General features: G+C 49.2%; 1 pseudogene; it reads right to left on the bottom strand.

The window, feature by feature from the left end:
* The window catches only part of LOC131563696 (hydrocephalus-inducing protein homolog), a 69,424-nt pseudogene extending 56,845 nt beyond the window's left edge, over nt 1-12,579 (bottom strand).
* Between the last annotated feature and the right edge of the window lie 1,025 nt (nt 12,580-13,604).

Below are 13,604 nucleotides of genomic sequence, written 5' to 3'. Positions count from 1 at the left end.
ACTCTGCCTTTCCCAAGAGCATCCCAGAGCACTTCCCAAGGAAATTGATGAATTCAGGCACTGCATCCCTTCAGTGACATTGCAGGTTTTATATGCATGAAAACAGAGTCTCTGAGAGGGGAAGGGACTTTGTTTTGCAGGAGGGAGACAGCAAACTCCTGGAGTTTCATGATCCAAAGCTTTTTGGGTCCCATCCCAGTGCATGGTAGCAAATATCCTGAGAGGGAAAGGATCCTACACTATCTTCTCTTCTAAAAACGTCCTCTCTGCTCTGAGATCTCAAAAGCTTCTCTGACAGCAGGACAGTGGCATTGGAGCTAAAACCATCCTGAAGACTGGAAGTAAGAAGAACAAAATGTCCTGGTGACAGTCTAGGACACAAACGAGCATGAAAACAGATGTAATTGGACAAAAATCCACAAAACCAAAACCAGGTGTAAGTTTACTCTGGGAAAACTTAGTTGCTTCTGAGGGAAAAATGGATCACGTGGAGTTCAGGCTGAGGCAGGCAAGTGGGAAAAAATGGAAATAAATAGTCCAGGGAGGTAGCTGGAGAAGGTAAAGGGTTTTTCTCTATACACACAGAGCTTATATGGAAGTCAAATACTGTGAAGTAGAGAGAGAACAGAGGAAAATCAAGAATCCCAGGGCACTAAATGACCATCTCACCAGCCATTCAAGTGGGCAAGGTTCGATCTCCTGGTCCTTTGTAGGTGATGCAAAATGGCTCTGGGGAGTGTGAGCGACCTGGCCCACAGTAAACAGGGGCTTGCCACGGCAATTTGGGCATGGCAGTTTGCACAGTTTTTCAGTTTTTGCATGGCAGTTGGCACAATCAGGCTGAGCAAAAAGGGTGCAGCCAGCCATGCTCCTTGTGTCTTTTGGCTGGTTGTGAGGTGCTTGCCTTTTTTTTTTCATTTCTTCTTTCTGCCTTTTTTTTTTTTTTTCCAGCAATGTTTTACAAATGATGAAAAGCCATTGCTGCTGCTGCTGCCAGCAAGAGTGTACTAACTCAAACACCCAGGAAGGATGCAGCTGTCCAGGCCCCTGGCTGCAGGGAGGGTCTGAACCTGGGTTAATATCAGAGGTTAGTGCAAAAGACATCTGTGTGTGGTGTCAGCAGGTGAATGATCTGCTCTGTCCGGTGGCAGAGCTGAAGGAAGAAATGAAAAGCTGAGGAGAATTTGGGAGAGCAAAACAGAAATAAACTGGTGGAGCTACACTCTTCTAACCCTCAGAAAAACTCAGCAGGAGTCAGAGAAGCCCTGCCTCTCCTGTGATGAGGCAAAAGGAGGAGACCTAAAAGACAGTGGGGAATAGAAATTAATCTCTCCTGAGGAGGTAATAAAATTCCTTCCTGACCCCCACCACCTACCCAGGTGTCCTCACAGAATAGGTATGAGGCCCTGGATCCAGAAGGTCTGGCAGATGACACTAAAGAAAAAAATTCTGTCTGGAGAGTCTCTCAGTTGCACTTTGTCTGTCAGCAGATCACAGCCTCGAGTATTAGGAAGAAAAGAAAAAAAAAGAAGGGTAGTGGTAGTAGGTGACTCCCTTCTAAGGGGAACTGATGGCCCTGGGTGTATTCTGGATCCAGCCAGTCTGCTGGCTCCCTGAGGTTCAGGTAGTGGATATGCCCAGGAGATTCCCTAATAACTAAATGAACTTCATCTGCTCACCACTGTCTGGGGTACAATGACTGTGAAATAATAGAGTCCTCAATATTTGGTGAAACAAGGACAGGCACCAACAAAACTTCCACTCTGGACTTCTGGAGGGCAGATTCAGCCTGTTCAAGAGACTGATTTGGAGAGTACCTTGGGAAACAGATCTTAAAACAAAGGAAGCATGGACATACTTCAAGAAAGAAGTCTTGAAGGCACAGGAACAGACTGTCCCTGTGTGCTGAATGACACACTGACAGGGCAAGCTGAGGGTGAAGACAACCAGCCTGGATGAGAAAGGAGCTTTTGAAGGAACTAAAGGAAAAAAAGAGGGTGTATCACCTTTGGAAAGAGGAGCTGGCAACTCAGGAAATATTTAGGAATGTTGCCAGGTCATGTAGGAAGAAGATTAGAGAGACAAGAGCCCAATTAGAACCTGAGGAAATAAGTCATTGCAATCAACCTTTCCTTCCCAAAATGCCATTTCTGGTTGGAGTATAAATGGAACTGGAATGCTGAGTGCTGAGCTCCTGAAGCCCAGGGACACACACCCTAGTGCCAGGGATGGTTTACTTGGCCCAAACCATTCAAAAGCACCAACACCCCCTTGAGGCCACACGTTAGTTTCAGTCTTGGGCCATATATATATATCTCACTGAAATGTATCTTTCAAACCAACCTCCTCTTCTCTTCGTTGTCATCTTCGTCAGAAAGAAGAGCCTTCCACTGGAAGTGTGCTGTGATGTTACTCCTGTTTTTGATGACCACGGTTGTCTGATATGACTTGGTGATGAAAATCTTGCCAGCATCCACGGAATTTGTGCTCAACACAATATCGAGTTCTACAGCATCTCCATGGAGCTTTATCTGGATACTTTCTTCACCTGGAACAAAGCAAAGGGGAGTCTTTTCTCAGCTCACTGGCTGATGGAAGCACAAGGAACAGAACAAACCACAGGGCACAGAAGAAGGTGTCCCAGTTTTTATCTGAATGAGCAGTTCTTTGGATCAGTCCATTTGTCACATCCTGATAGCTCTGTGTGTAGAGTGTGAGGATGTCCTGGGCAGCTCCTTAAAGCCCTTATTTCTGAGTGTATTTGTAGAGATTTTTGGCCCCAAGGTGACAATATGGACAGTGAGATTGGTCAGTGTGCTCTGGTGACCCACCCAGATCACTGGGATTTCTGCATCCAAGTCCTTCAGGTGACAGGGCTGAGGAGCCCTGTTCAGTCCTGCCTTGCCCAGGGTCTCCCCGGGTGTGGGATCTCAGCACCTCAGGATGGAGGTGCAGAGAGGCCGAGACCACCCTTGGGGGGCTCGGGAGTCCTGGAATGCTGCCAGAAGTGTCTGGTGGCAGGGCTTTGATCCTACACAGGAGACGAGACCTGTATGAGGACTGGGAAGGTTTCACTGGGTGAATGGTGAAGGGATAAATTAATTAGAGTGTAAAACACAGGGTTTAGGATTTTGGTACAGGAGGGTCTAAAGAAGTAAGATGGAGGAATTGGGGTGTGTCCTGTTCTTCTTCTTCTTCTTCTTGGCCTCCATCTTCTGTGGTGGTGGTGGAACTTTGGGATTGGTTGTTACTAGAAGTGCACCGGTTAATAAGGGTAGAAGGTATTGGGGAGAAATGATAAATATTGTACACGTAACTTAGGGTATAAAGATAGGTGACCGCCCCGGGGGCTCGCAGTGTGCTCATGGCTGACTTGCTGTGCAGACCTCTGTCGGGCTGAAAGAAAATCTTTTAGATAAACAATTAATAAACACCAAGACCGAGACAAGATCAGAAGTCCCTCCTCGTCCTTTGAAGCGCCGGGCTCTTCAAGGCCATCCCTGGGCCTTTCCAGGCCACCTAAAGAGCACAGAAAACCTTACAAGTGGCGTCCCTGAGCTATCTCCGGTCGTAAATCAGCCGGGAGAAAAATGAAATCTACACCCGGGCATCCCACGAGACTCCTGTCTCTCCTGATCCCTTGGATCCCTTCTGGCTGACCAGCAAATATGCCTGGAGGCAGGTGGGCAGCAAAAGGAGGCCCAGAGGAACAAGTGAAGTGACAGCCCACAGCAGGAGGGGACACAGGTCAGGAAACACAACCAGCCTGGCTCTGCAATATGACAAACCACTCTAAAATGAACACCATGAAAATCATCATCATCTCCCTGTCCAAACCCACAGCCACATCAGTCTTGAAATATTTTACATTGTTCTGATCTCAAAAACCAAGCTGAACCATTGCACATCAAATAAAAAAGGGACAAAGGAAAGAATAATAAGTACAGAGCAGCTTCTACACTAAGAGTGAAATGGGATTCCTCAGTCTAGAAATCAAATGAGAGATAGATGTGAGAGGTTTGTAACAACATGAACAGCCTGGGAAATGGGCACAGGGAAAAATTTGTCTTGTCACCAAACAGAAACTTGAGGGCCTGAAAGTGTTACTAGACAGAAACTACATATATGTGTAAGGGCCCCATAGAAAAAGGATGTGTGACAAGCCAGTGGAGAAGCAGCATATGGGAGAGAGGTGTGCAAGAAATCCACTGCATTGGAGAGAGTCTGATGGAGACCTCACATACAGCACTGCCCAGGAATAAAATAAAACTTCACCAGGCATAGCCACATGGTAGTGGAGCATCAGGGATCCTCCTTCCTCCACTCAGCAACTCCCAGCAAAACAGGAGTCAAAAATCTTTGCCCGTTAGAGGGAATCCACTTTCTCAAGCCCCTGAACACCAAGGAGTTTTCAGTTTTCTTTGGGGTAAAGCTGAACAGGGGAGGCACCTCTAGAGGGAATGCAGGGGGAGGGACAACAGGGAGCCATGGTGGAGAACTGTCCTGTGCCCATGCAGGGCCCAGCACTCACCTGGGTTGCAGCACACTGCCAGGGACCCAAAATGGTCCCCGTTGGTCAGCGCGTGAAATCTCACTGTCACCCGCATGGTGTCACCGGCACCCAGAATTCCTGAGGTCGGCACCACGGAGAAAGGTCTGCAAGACAAAGAGAGGGGTCAGGGCTGGGGGGACACCTGGCCATGAGATTCCTTCTGCACTGCAGCTCCCTTGGGCAAGCAGGGAGCAAACCAAGCACAGGCAGCAGAAGGCAGAACAGACAGGGTCAGAAACAGCCACTGAGCCACTGCTGAGGAGATCCAGCCCTCACAAGATCCTGGGGGTAAAATGGCCTCATCTCCCCCATACTCTGCATCCAGCTCTCTGCAATGAGGCTCAAGGGTCCCACTGCCAGCAATCCCATCAGAGAATGGTTTATGAAAAGCACAGAGAGGGTTCAGAGCTATCTGCATGCACAACTTGACACTGACTGCCTCAGGAATTTCTCTTTTCCTGCTGCCTACAAACCTCCTCTCAGGAGATGCAAATGTTAGGGCACTACCTGTCCTGGGATATTACAGCCTAGGAATCAGACAGGGAGAAGGAACTTTTCCTTCAAGACCAAGGAATAGTTACAGTTGAATTTGCAGTGTTGTTCTTTGGTTTATTTTGCCTTGAAAACATCCTGATCTAGCCTAAAATGGGCACATTTTATCAGCATTTCAATGAAAGCTCTCCAAGAAAAGGAGCAGTCAAAGCTCTGAAAGAGTGCAAATGCAGATTAGAGCAATAGAGTGACATGGAAAGCCAAAAGGAGGATGACATTTACAGTCTAAAGGATCCCATCCCAGCTAAATGCAGCACCATGAGCAGGAGCACATCAGGGAAGCAGAACAGGAAGTTTCTGTGAGTTTACCAGCAATGCAGTCTGGGGCTGTGGCTTGTCATGCAGGCTGGTAATGTTTGCTTGGCCCAGCAGAGAAACTCTGTTCAACGTGTTGGAAATGTTAATGCAAATGTGTTGGTGCACTTTGGATTTAACAGGAGCAATCAGGATTCGTCACCAGGTAAAGAGCTCTTGCCTGACAAGCACAAGACTCCATGCTTTGATGCTCAGGGACAGCTCAGGGGAAATGTGCTCCTGCCCAGCAGCTGCTGGGCTTTGTGCTCTTCTACAGCCCCGCTGAGGAAACAAAAGTTCCTGGCCTTGGTGCTTTGCTGGCCTTGGTGCTTTGCTGGTGGTCAATCTGTCACTTAAAAGTGTGTTCTGGGCAGTTTGGTGATGAATGCATCACACACAAAAATAAAGAGAACATCTGGCAAGCTGAGCTTTTTTCATGTCACTTGCTTCAGGTTCAGCTCATGAAGAACCTCTTGCTGCAATGATGGGCTGAGCTGTTCCCATTCCCACTGGTGAGAACATCACTGGCTGATGGAGAAGCCTTGGGCCAGCAATGTTCATGTGCTGGACGTGAGACTTTGGAGGGAGGGGAGGAAAGACAAGGCCCCAGCAGCCCCAGAGCCAGATTGGTGCACGTGCTCCTGCATCTGCCCTGGGGCTGATGCCAGCACTGCTGCAGGTCCCTGCTGGGGCTCGGGGGATCAGTGCCTGCTGGGGGCAAGGCACAGGATTTTCTTCTTATTCTTTTGCCAGAAATTCCACCAGAACAGAGAAGCTGTCAGTTAAGGGAATCCATGGCCACACTTCAGCACTACATTCCATTCCATTCCCACTGCTGCCCCATGTTACATATTCCTGCCCTCTGATGGCAGGATGGGAATAACACTCGTGGGGGTGACTTCATGGCTTGCCTGCTCACTTCCAGCCAGGGCTGCAGCTCTGATGCTCTGGTTCCTTTTGCTGCTCTTTCCCAACTCTGCCATCACCCAAAGGTGACAGATATCCTTTGCACAAGGACAGATGAGCTGCCTCACCTCTCGGTGCTCAGCTGGTAATGAGCTGTCCGGTTACCGACATTGCGAACCAGCAGAATCTTCTGGGTCGTGTGCTTGACCGGACACTCTGAGAACTCCACCTGGGCAGGGAAGTCCAGGATGGCTCGGGCAAAAATGGCCCGAATTGGCACAACTATCTTCTCCTTGGCAGTGACGCAGGTGAGCTCATGGGAATAATTCTGCAGGAAAAGAAACTGGCTCAGCACAGGGCATTTTGTGCCATCCCCATGACAGAAGAAAAACCATTTCCTGTAACTCATCCATGGCATCAATTTACCTATTCCACCCCAAAATGAACACTGAGTTCTACTACTAAGTCACGTTTTAAAGGCACCAGTGCACTTTGCAAAACCTATCCCAGTGGCATTAAGCTCTTGTGTCACTTGGGTCATACGGAGAACTGCCCTAGGCCACCATAATTTTCATTGACAAATTTTAATGATGTTAAGTAATTCCTAAGTTCCTTCTAAGGAACATGGAGCTAGGGAACACAGGACATTCCTCTTCAAGTTTCTATATTCCCACTGTCTGAGAATAGGACAAAGTGTTAAACTGACTCTAAGCAGCAAAAAGAAGATGAGAAAACTCCTGCACTCAAAGAGATCCTGCACCTCTGGCCTGGTGCAGAAACATCAGTTGGCTCAGAACTCCCCTCTAACTTTGCCTCTCCAGCCAGGTCAGGAGAAGAACAGTGCTAAGAGGTTGCAGGATGCTGTTGGAAAGAGCCTCTCTTTGTTTGCCTGCAAGGCTTCCTCCCTTCCATGCCATGTCCTAAACCCTTCTGTATGAACAAGCCTCCAGATGCCAGCACTGAGATCAGACTTGCCAGGGCCTCAGCACTGCTGTTCAAACCTCCATGCAGAAGCACCTTTGGCACGGAATGGGTGCCAGCTGACAGAGCAAGCACAGTGCCAGGCATGAAGACAGAGTCACTGCCACGGGCTCTGGGCCCACAGCTCTGCCTGCAGGTGTTGTACCTGCCCTACACCAGCTCCTTCAGGCAGGTGTCCAAGTGCCCTGCAGCTCAGCAACCTGCTGCTGACCAAGGGCACCCAGAGCCCAGTGTGCCTGTGCCAGGCTGGGCTCACGGGCACAGCACCTCCTCTGCCCTGGCCCTGCAGCTGTGCCAGGCTCACTTGTGCTCTGAGACAGCACAGCTGCAAGGCTGGAGAACAGAGGGGTGAAAAAGCACCATCTTTGCTCCAGCCCAGGGCGAGGCAGGGAGGCTGTTGGCAGTCAGGAAGGAGGAAAGCTCTCTGACCTCTTTGTCCTTCAAGTGTTTTCCATAATAATGAAACCCCTTCCACTGGACCTAGAGATGGCCGAACATCTGTCAACACCTCTCTGTCATTTTCATCCTGTTTTCTGTGCATCTTCCCTTGGCAATGCTCAGGGATGTGCAGGGAGGGGAAGCAGAGCCTGTCAGGCCTGGCTGCAGTGCCTGCCAGCAGTGCCAAGGTGTGACTGGCTGCAAGCTGCCTGCCTAGGCCTGGAGCCCAGCTCACAGCATGCAATGGGCTGGAGCCAGAGTGCAGGGAAAACAATGGCTGTGGAGATCATTGTGTGCTTTGGCCCCTCCAGCCTCACCTTGTTCTCGTCGGGGGTGAAGCGGATGCGCACAGGGGCAGAGGCGCCCGGTGGCACGATGTGGTACACATCACTGGGGCATGCCAGCTGGAAATAAGGGCTGCTCTCCATGGAGACCTTCACCATCCGAGCAATCTGCAGCAAAGACAGGAAATGATGACTTTGCCACTTGTGGAAACAGGACTAGAGGAGCCCTGTCTGTGCCCTGGTGACATCCCTCCTTGGCCCCTTTCCCAAAGCACTTTCAGCTGTGCAGGCACAGGCACATCATTCACAAGGGTGAGCCTGAATCCCTCCTGTCTGCCTCCAGCATTGTGGCCTGGGGCAGTTGGGCAGTGCCTGGTGGGAAGGAAGGGCCGAGCAGGTCAGCACCAGCAGGATGGAGACAGAGCACCTGAACCAAGTCATCTGTATATTCCACAAGGCCAGAAAACCTGCTGGCTTCTGCCTGCACACAGCCATGTAGTCGTGTTCCAGGGGGGAATGTGCTACCTGAAAGCAAAACATCAAATTGTCCTGGCGGAAGGAAAAAATTCCCTTCTAGCAGATCTGGTTTGGGTAGGGACATTCTGGGGATAGAGTCATGCAGGCAGAGCAGCAAGAGAGGAGACCAAACCATTGTGGCCTTCCTGGGAATAAAAGTAAATCTGAAAAGCAAAAGAAGGAACACAACAAGACAATCCCTAAAACAAGGAGATGGCAAAGAGAATTTAAATGAGCAGTAAAGCAGCAAGAAAGAATCATAAAGCCATGAGAGCAATCAGCTTGCCAAAAGTGATGGAAACACACACAGGCTGTGCCTATTGACTGTGGGCTTCAAAGGCATTTTCTGCCTGGAGAAACATGACCAGCACTGACTGACAGTGTGGGTCCAGTATGAAAAGCCAATCTTGGCTCTTCAGGGCTTCCTGCTGCCTGTGCAGGCAAGCTGGGCTGCTGGGCATTCCTGCCTGCAGCCAGCAGGCCAGGTTCTGCCCTCTGGGATTCACAGACACAGCAAATATGCATTTTCTAGCACACAGGTATCATCAACACCTGAACACCAAAATGCTCTCAAAAAGTCTAAACCAGATGATTTTTGTCTTTTCCCACCAGCCCACTCTTGGCACAAGGCTCATTTGAGAAATGTTTCCCTGACTGAAATCCCAATGGTCTTCATTTTCCCCTTTACACTGGAACACAACTGGAGACATTTTTCAACTTTTTCCCTCTCAACTCTCTTGGGAAACTGCAAAACAATCACAACTGAAGGTGGAAACCTCCAGGAGCGTTGGATGTGCTGTGGTTCTCCAAAGGGAAAGCAGAGCACCGTGTTGCTTTTGGAAAAGCTGAGCAGAGCTGAATGAAACTTAGCAGGAGCCTGAAGTGGCACCTAAAGGCTCCCACTGCCTCTGCTCCATCCGTCTGATTGCAGGGCTCTTTCAGAACACGTTTCCTGCAGTGCCAGTGCCATTAATGAGAAGGGATTCCAGCATAAAGTGGAGAAGACTCAGCCCCTGAGCTGACTGTGAGCTGCACAAAGGGAGCCAAACAGTCTGAGAGAGGCAGAGATTCCTACCAGGAGCCAAGATTAACCAAGGAGATACAGGATGTGGTATAGACTCAAGGCAAAGCTCAAGAGCAGGTAGGAACTGTAGAGGCCTCAACATTCCTATCAATCCAGCTTTCAAGGGCAGGAAACTCTTTTGGGATAGATACCATCACTGCATGGCCAAAATCAGGGGACAGCTCCCAGCACAGGAAAATTTCCACAATCTTGCAGAGCAAAGGTGCTGAGACATTTTCTTCTGGATGTGCTGCAGCAGATAACTTGCTTTGCTGCACACTCGGGGAAGGACAGCACTCTCCTCTTCCAGCACAGTGTTAAAGCTCCAGGTGCCAGCACTTACCTTGTCCTGATTAATGAGAGACAGCACCATTTCAGAGACCCCATGAGCAACGAAGTTGTGAAATACCAGCTCTCGTGGGGAAACCGCCAACACATTCCGTTTTGGGGGAGGTGGCTGCAGAGGAGAGAGAGAGCAGGGAGAGGTTCAGCTGCTGGGAGGAAGGTTCATGAAGGATCCCTTACACTGATCCCCAGTGAAGCACAGACTCTTGGGGAGCATGTCTGCCCTGCCCACACTGGGCAAACAGTGGCTCGCCCACCTCTGCTCTGAGCTGATCAAGAACTGCTTGATCTGCTTAGGGCAGGCTCAAGCTAAGTTGCTCTTTTTATTTCTCCAGCTTTCCTTCTCCAGAATGCCAGGCAGTACTTTCCTTAAGCACAGCCCTGTGCCCACTGGAGCACTGACTGAGCACTCATGGAGTAATTACATCAGATTCAATTTTGGGGTATCCTTTACTCTGAGACAAGGAAACTGAGGCCCACACAACTGCAAATACCTGTTCTGATCTAGAACTTAGGAATCAGTAAGAACAGTACTAGAGGAGGTGTGAGAGATGAGGTGATATTTGACTGAAGCCAAAAGGTTTTTAAGTGAAAGAATGGAATTTGTTGGTTCTATGTGTTGTTTGTAGTTTGGATTTGTTCAGGTCAGTTTGTTGGGTGTTTCTGTGAGCTGGGACAGGGATGGGGTTGACAACCTTACCTGACCAAAAAGGAAGGAGGATAAGAGGGAAGGGGAGGTGAGTCCCCTGTACATCTGGCAGCCTGAAAAATCTAACACCTCACCAGGGTCCAACACATTGTTCCAACCCAAAGCAGTAATGAAAATTGTTTTGCTAAATTTGAAGTAATTCCTTCAGATCCTTGCCCTTCAAAGGCCAACGCTGCCACTGTGGAGAGAATCCTGTGACCCCCAAGCATTTGATGGTGACCACACCAAACAAAGCAAGAGGTGGCTCCTTCAGCAGAATGGCCAATGGCAATTTTGTGTCTTTGTGTCCCCAGCCTTCCCCCCATGGTTTTAGCAATGGCAGCTACACTCCAGCACAGCCCAGCAGCTTCAGCAGAGGTCAGTTGTGTTGGCTTAGTGCAGATCAGGACTCCCAGTCCACCACTGCCAGCAGTTTGCAATGACAACAGGACCTGGACACTGAGGTATTTTGCTGGAGGCGAGCCTGTCACAAGTACACACCCTCTTCAAACTTCATGTGAAACCCTCTTCAAACTTAATGTTAAAGGAAAAGAGCAGGAAAAGGCTACCTTTGGAATAGCATCATCCTTTTCCAGAAGTTTGATAAGACCAGGCAGATAACGCCAGGTAATGCCGAAGTCCTTCCTCATCTTGATTATCTGATCCCTCTCGTAATTCGAGCGATGCGGCTGAAAGGCAAAAAAAAAAAAAAAACAAAAAAAAAAAAACAAAAAAAAAAACAAAAAACCAAAAAAAAACAAAAAAAAAACCAAAAACCCCCCCAAAAAAAACCCCCAACAAAAACCAGCAAGAACGTCAGAGATGTGCTTGTTCAGAAAGGCTTTCCTTGAACAAGTGGCACTGATGAATAATTTGTGATTACAGCCACTAGCACCGTTCTGGAAGCCCTGGAAGTTTCCTGCTGAAATACTTAGCACCAATAAATTAATAATACAGAGTGCAATACACATACTCCAGCCACATGGCTGTGTCCCATGAGTCTCTCTGTGATTTGATGGGACATGGTTGGGGATTTCTGCTCTTTGGGCATTTGTTTCCTCTTACTTTTCCCTGGATTGAGGCAGTGGCCTTTTCAGAGAGTGGGGAGGAGCTCTCAGAACTGCCCAAACTCCATCCCTGCACAACACTCAAAACTCACAGCCAGGAGATAGCACTGCTGGCTGAATCCAAGGGAAGCAAGCAAGAAAAGCTGTACCAAGAGTGAGGTGCACAGGAATGTGTCCAAGTTTTAGCTCTCTCTATCAATTAGCATTGGTTTTCTCTGTGTGGGCTGACAGAGCCCTGGACAGAAGAAAACAGAGGGATCTCCTTGGCAGAGCCTCAGCAGTGGGGCATCTTCAGCCAAGTGAGCTGCAGACAGCAAGGGACCTTTGTGGCCCTGGCTCCATCCAGTGCTGCCTGCAGGGCTGCATCTGTGCCCACCCAGGAGCTGGGAGGGAACAGCTGCCTTGGGAGCTCTTCCAGCTGGGACCAGCCGTGGCTCTCAAGGCTTTGGGCAGAGTTTGAGCTTTCCCCCTCACGTGCCCGGGTGCCCAAGGGCAGGATGGTCAGAGCAGCACAGGTGAGTGCCCAGCCTGACAGAAGGAATGGCTGTGGCAAAGGGGAAGGAAAGAAGCCCATGCTGAGGGCTTCAGCTGTACATTGGTTTCCCTTGGCTCTGCTGGCACAGCCAGGCAAGGCGCTGGGCTGTCCCTGACACTTCCCACAGTGTTCCCTACTGCACCAGGACAGCCCCAGCAACAGGAGCACGGCACAAAGGGCTGGGGAGGGGCTCTGCAGCTTCAGAGCACTGCTGGCCAACAGGGGCAGGGAGAGCAGGGAGAGCAGGGCAGTTTCCAGCCTTAACACAGCCCCAGTGCCTACTCACAATATCGGGGTTCATTTTGTCCCTGAATATAAAAGGAGGCTTTGGTATCCTTCCCCGGAATCCATACGCCATTTTGAAAGGATGATGTCACAGATTATCGATGATGCCTCAACAGAACTGGAAGGAACAAGGGAACTCTGAAAATCCAGAACCCAATTCATGACAGACTCAAGGGATGTACTGGTGCTAAAGGTTTTATATGATTTGAAAGCAGCTAAATGCTCATTAGGCAGAAGTAGCTAGTGTTGTTAGGCCTCAAGTTGGACTTTATTGCAACTATATGGGTACCTTGGCAGTTTAAAGATTGATTGTACTGAAACCTGGAGCTAAAATGCTGAACATTAATAATGCTTAGAACAAAACTGTAGCTTAAATGTTATTTAAAAACAGCTTGAATGGACTTTCTCTTCTTTAGGCTAAATGACCTCTGCTCTCTCAGCTGCTCCTCACAGGACTTGTGAGAGACTAGAATGTTATGGCTAATGCCTTAAATATTGCTATAAAGGACTTTTTGCCCATTGTGACAAAATTGAATAAAGACGCTGAGACCCCCCAAATGCACCCTTCCCTGAAAATGCCTCCTGACTGGAACTTGGCACTGGGAGTTAAGCTGCCTAAGGGAACTTGAGACAAAATAAAGCTGACACTATTGTCCTGTTAGCTCAGGTCTGGGGAGAAGTGAACAAGGCTGAGGGAGAAAAATATATCCCCACTAAAGTCAAATCCAGCAGCTGTCCTGAAAATCAGCTCTCTCTGCCTTCAGGCTGGGGAAGTCATAGCCACAGACTCGTCTGCTGAGGCCAGGTTGGCACACAAACTTCCCATCCACAGAGGGGGAAGGAGGAAATTTTGGGGGTGAGGCACAACCTCTGGTAAGGGGCAGAGGACACCCATCCTCCCTCAGACAAACTGGCTCAGCTGTAAAACCCCCCAGCCCCAGAAGGCCACATCCAGGGGACATTCCCATGAGGGGCAGCTGAGGGGGTGTCATAACCCAGCAAAGACCTCCAAAGTGCCCCCAGAGCCATTCCTGAGGCCTTGCACCAGATGACTGCATGGCATGCAGAGAAACACAGCAGATCTGAAAATCCACAACC

The sequence above is a fragment of the Ammospiza caudacuta genome, chromosome 13, assembly GCF_027887145.1.
Source record: "Ammospiza caudacuta isolate bAmmCau1 chromosome 13, bAmmCau1.pri, whole genome shotgun sequence".
Taxonomy (NCBI): domain Eukaryota; kingdom Metazoa; phylum Chordata; class Aves; order Passeriformes; family Passerellidae; genus Ammospiza; species Ammospiza caudacuta.
Note: the sequence above shows the minus strand (reverse complement) of the source record. Positions and strands in the feature narration are given on the sequence as shown.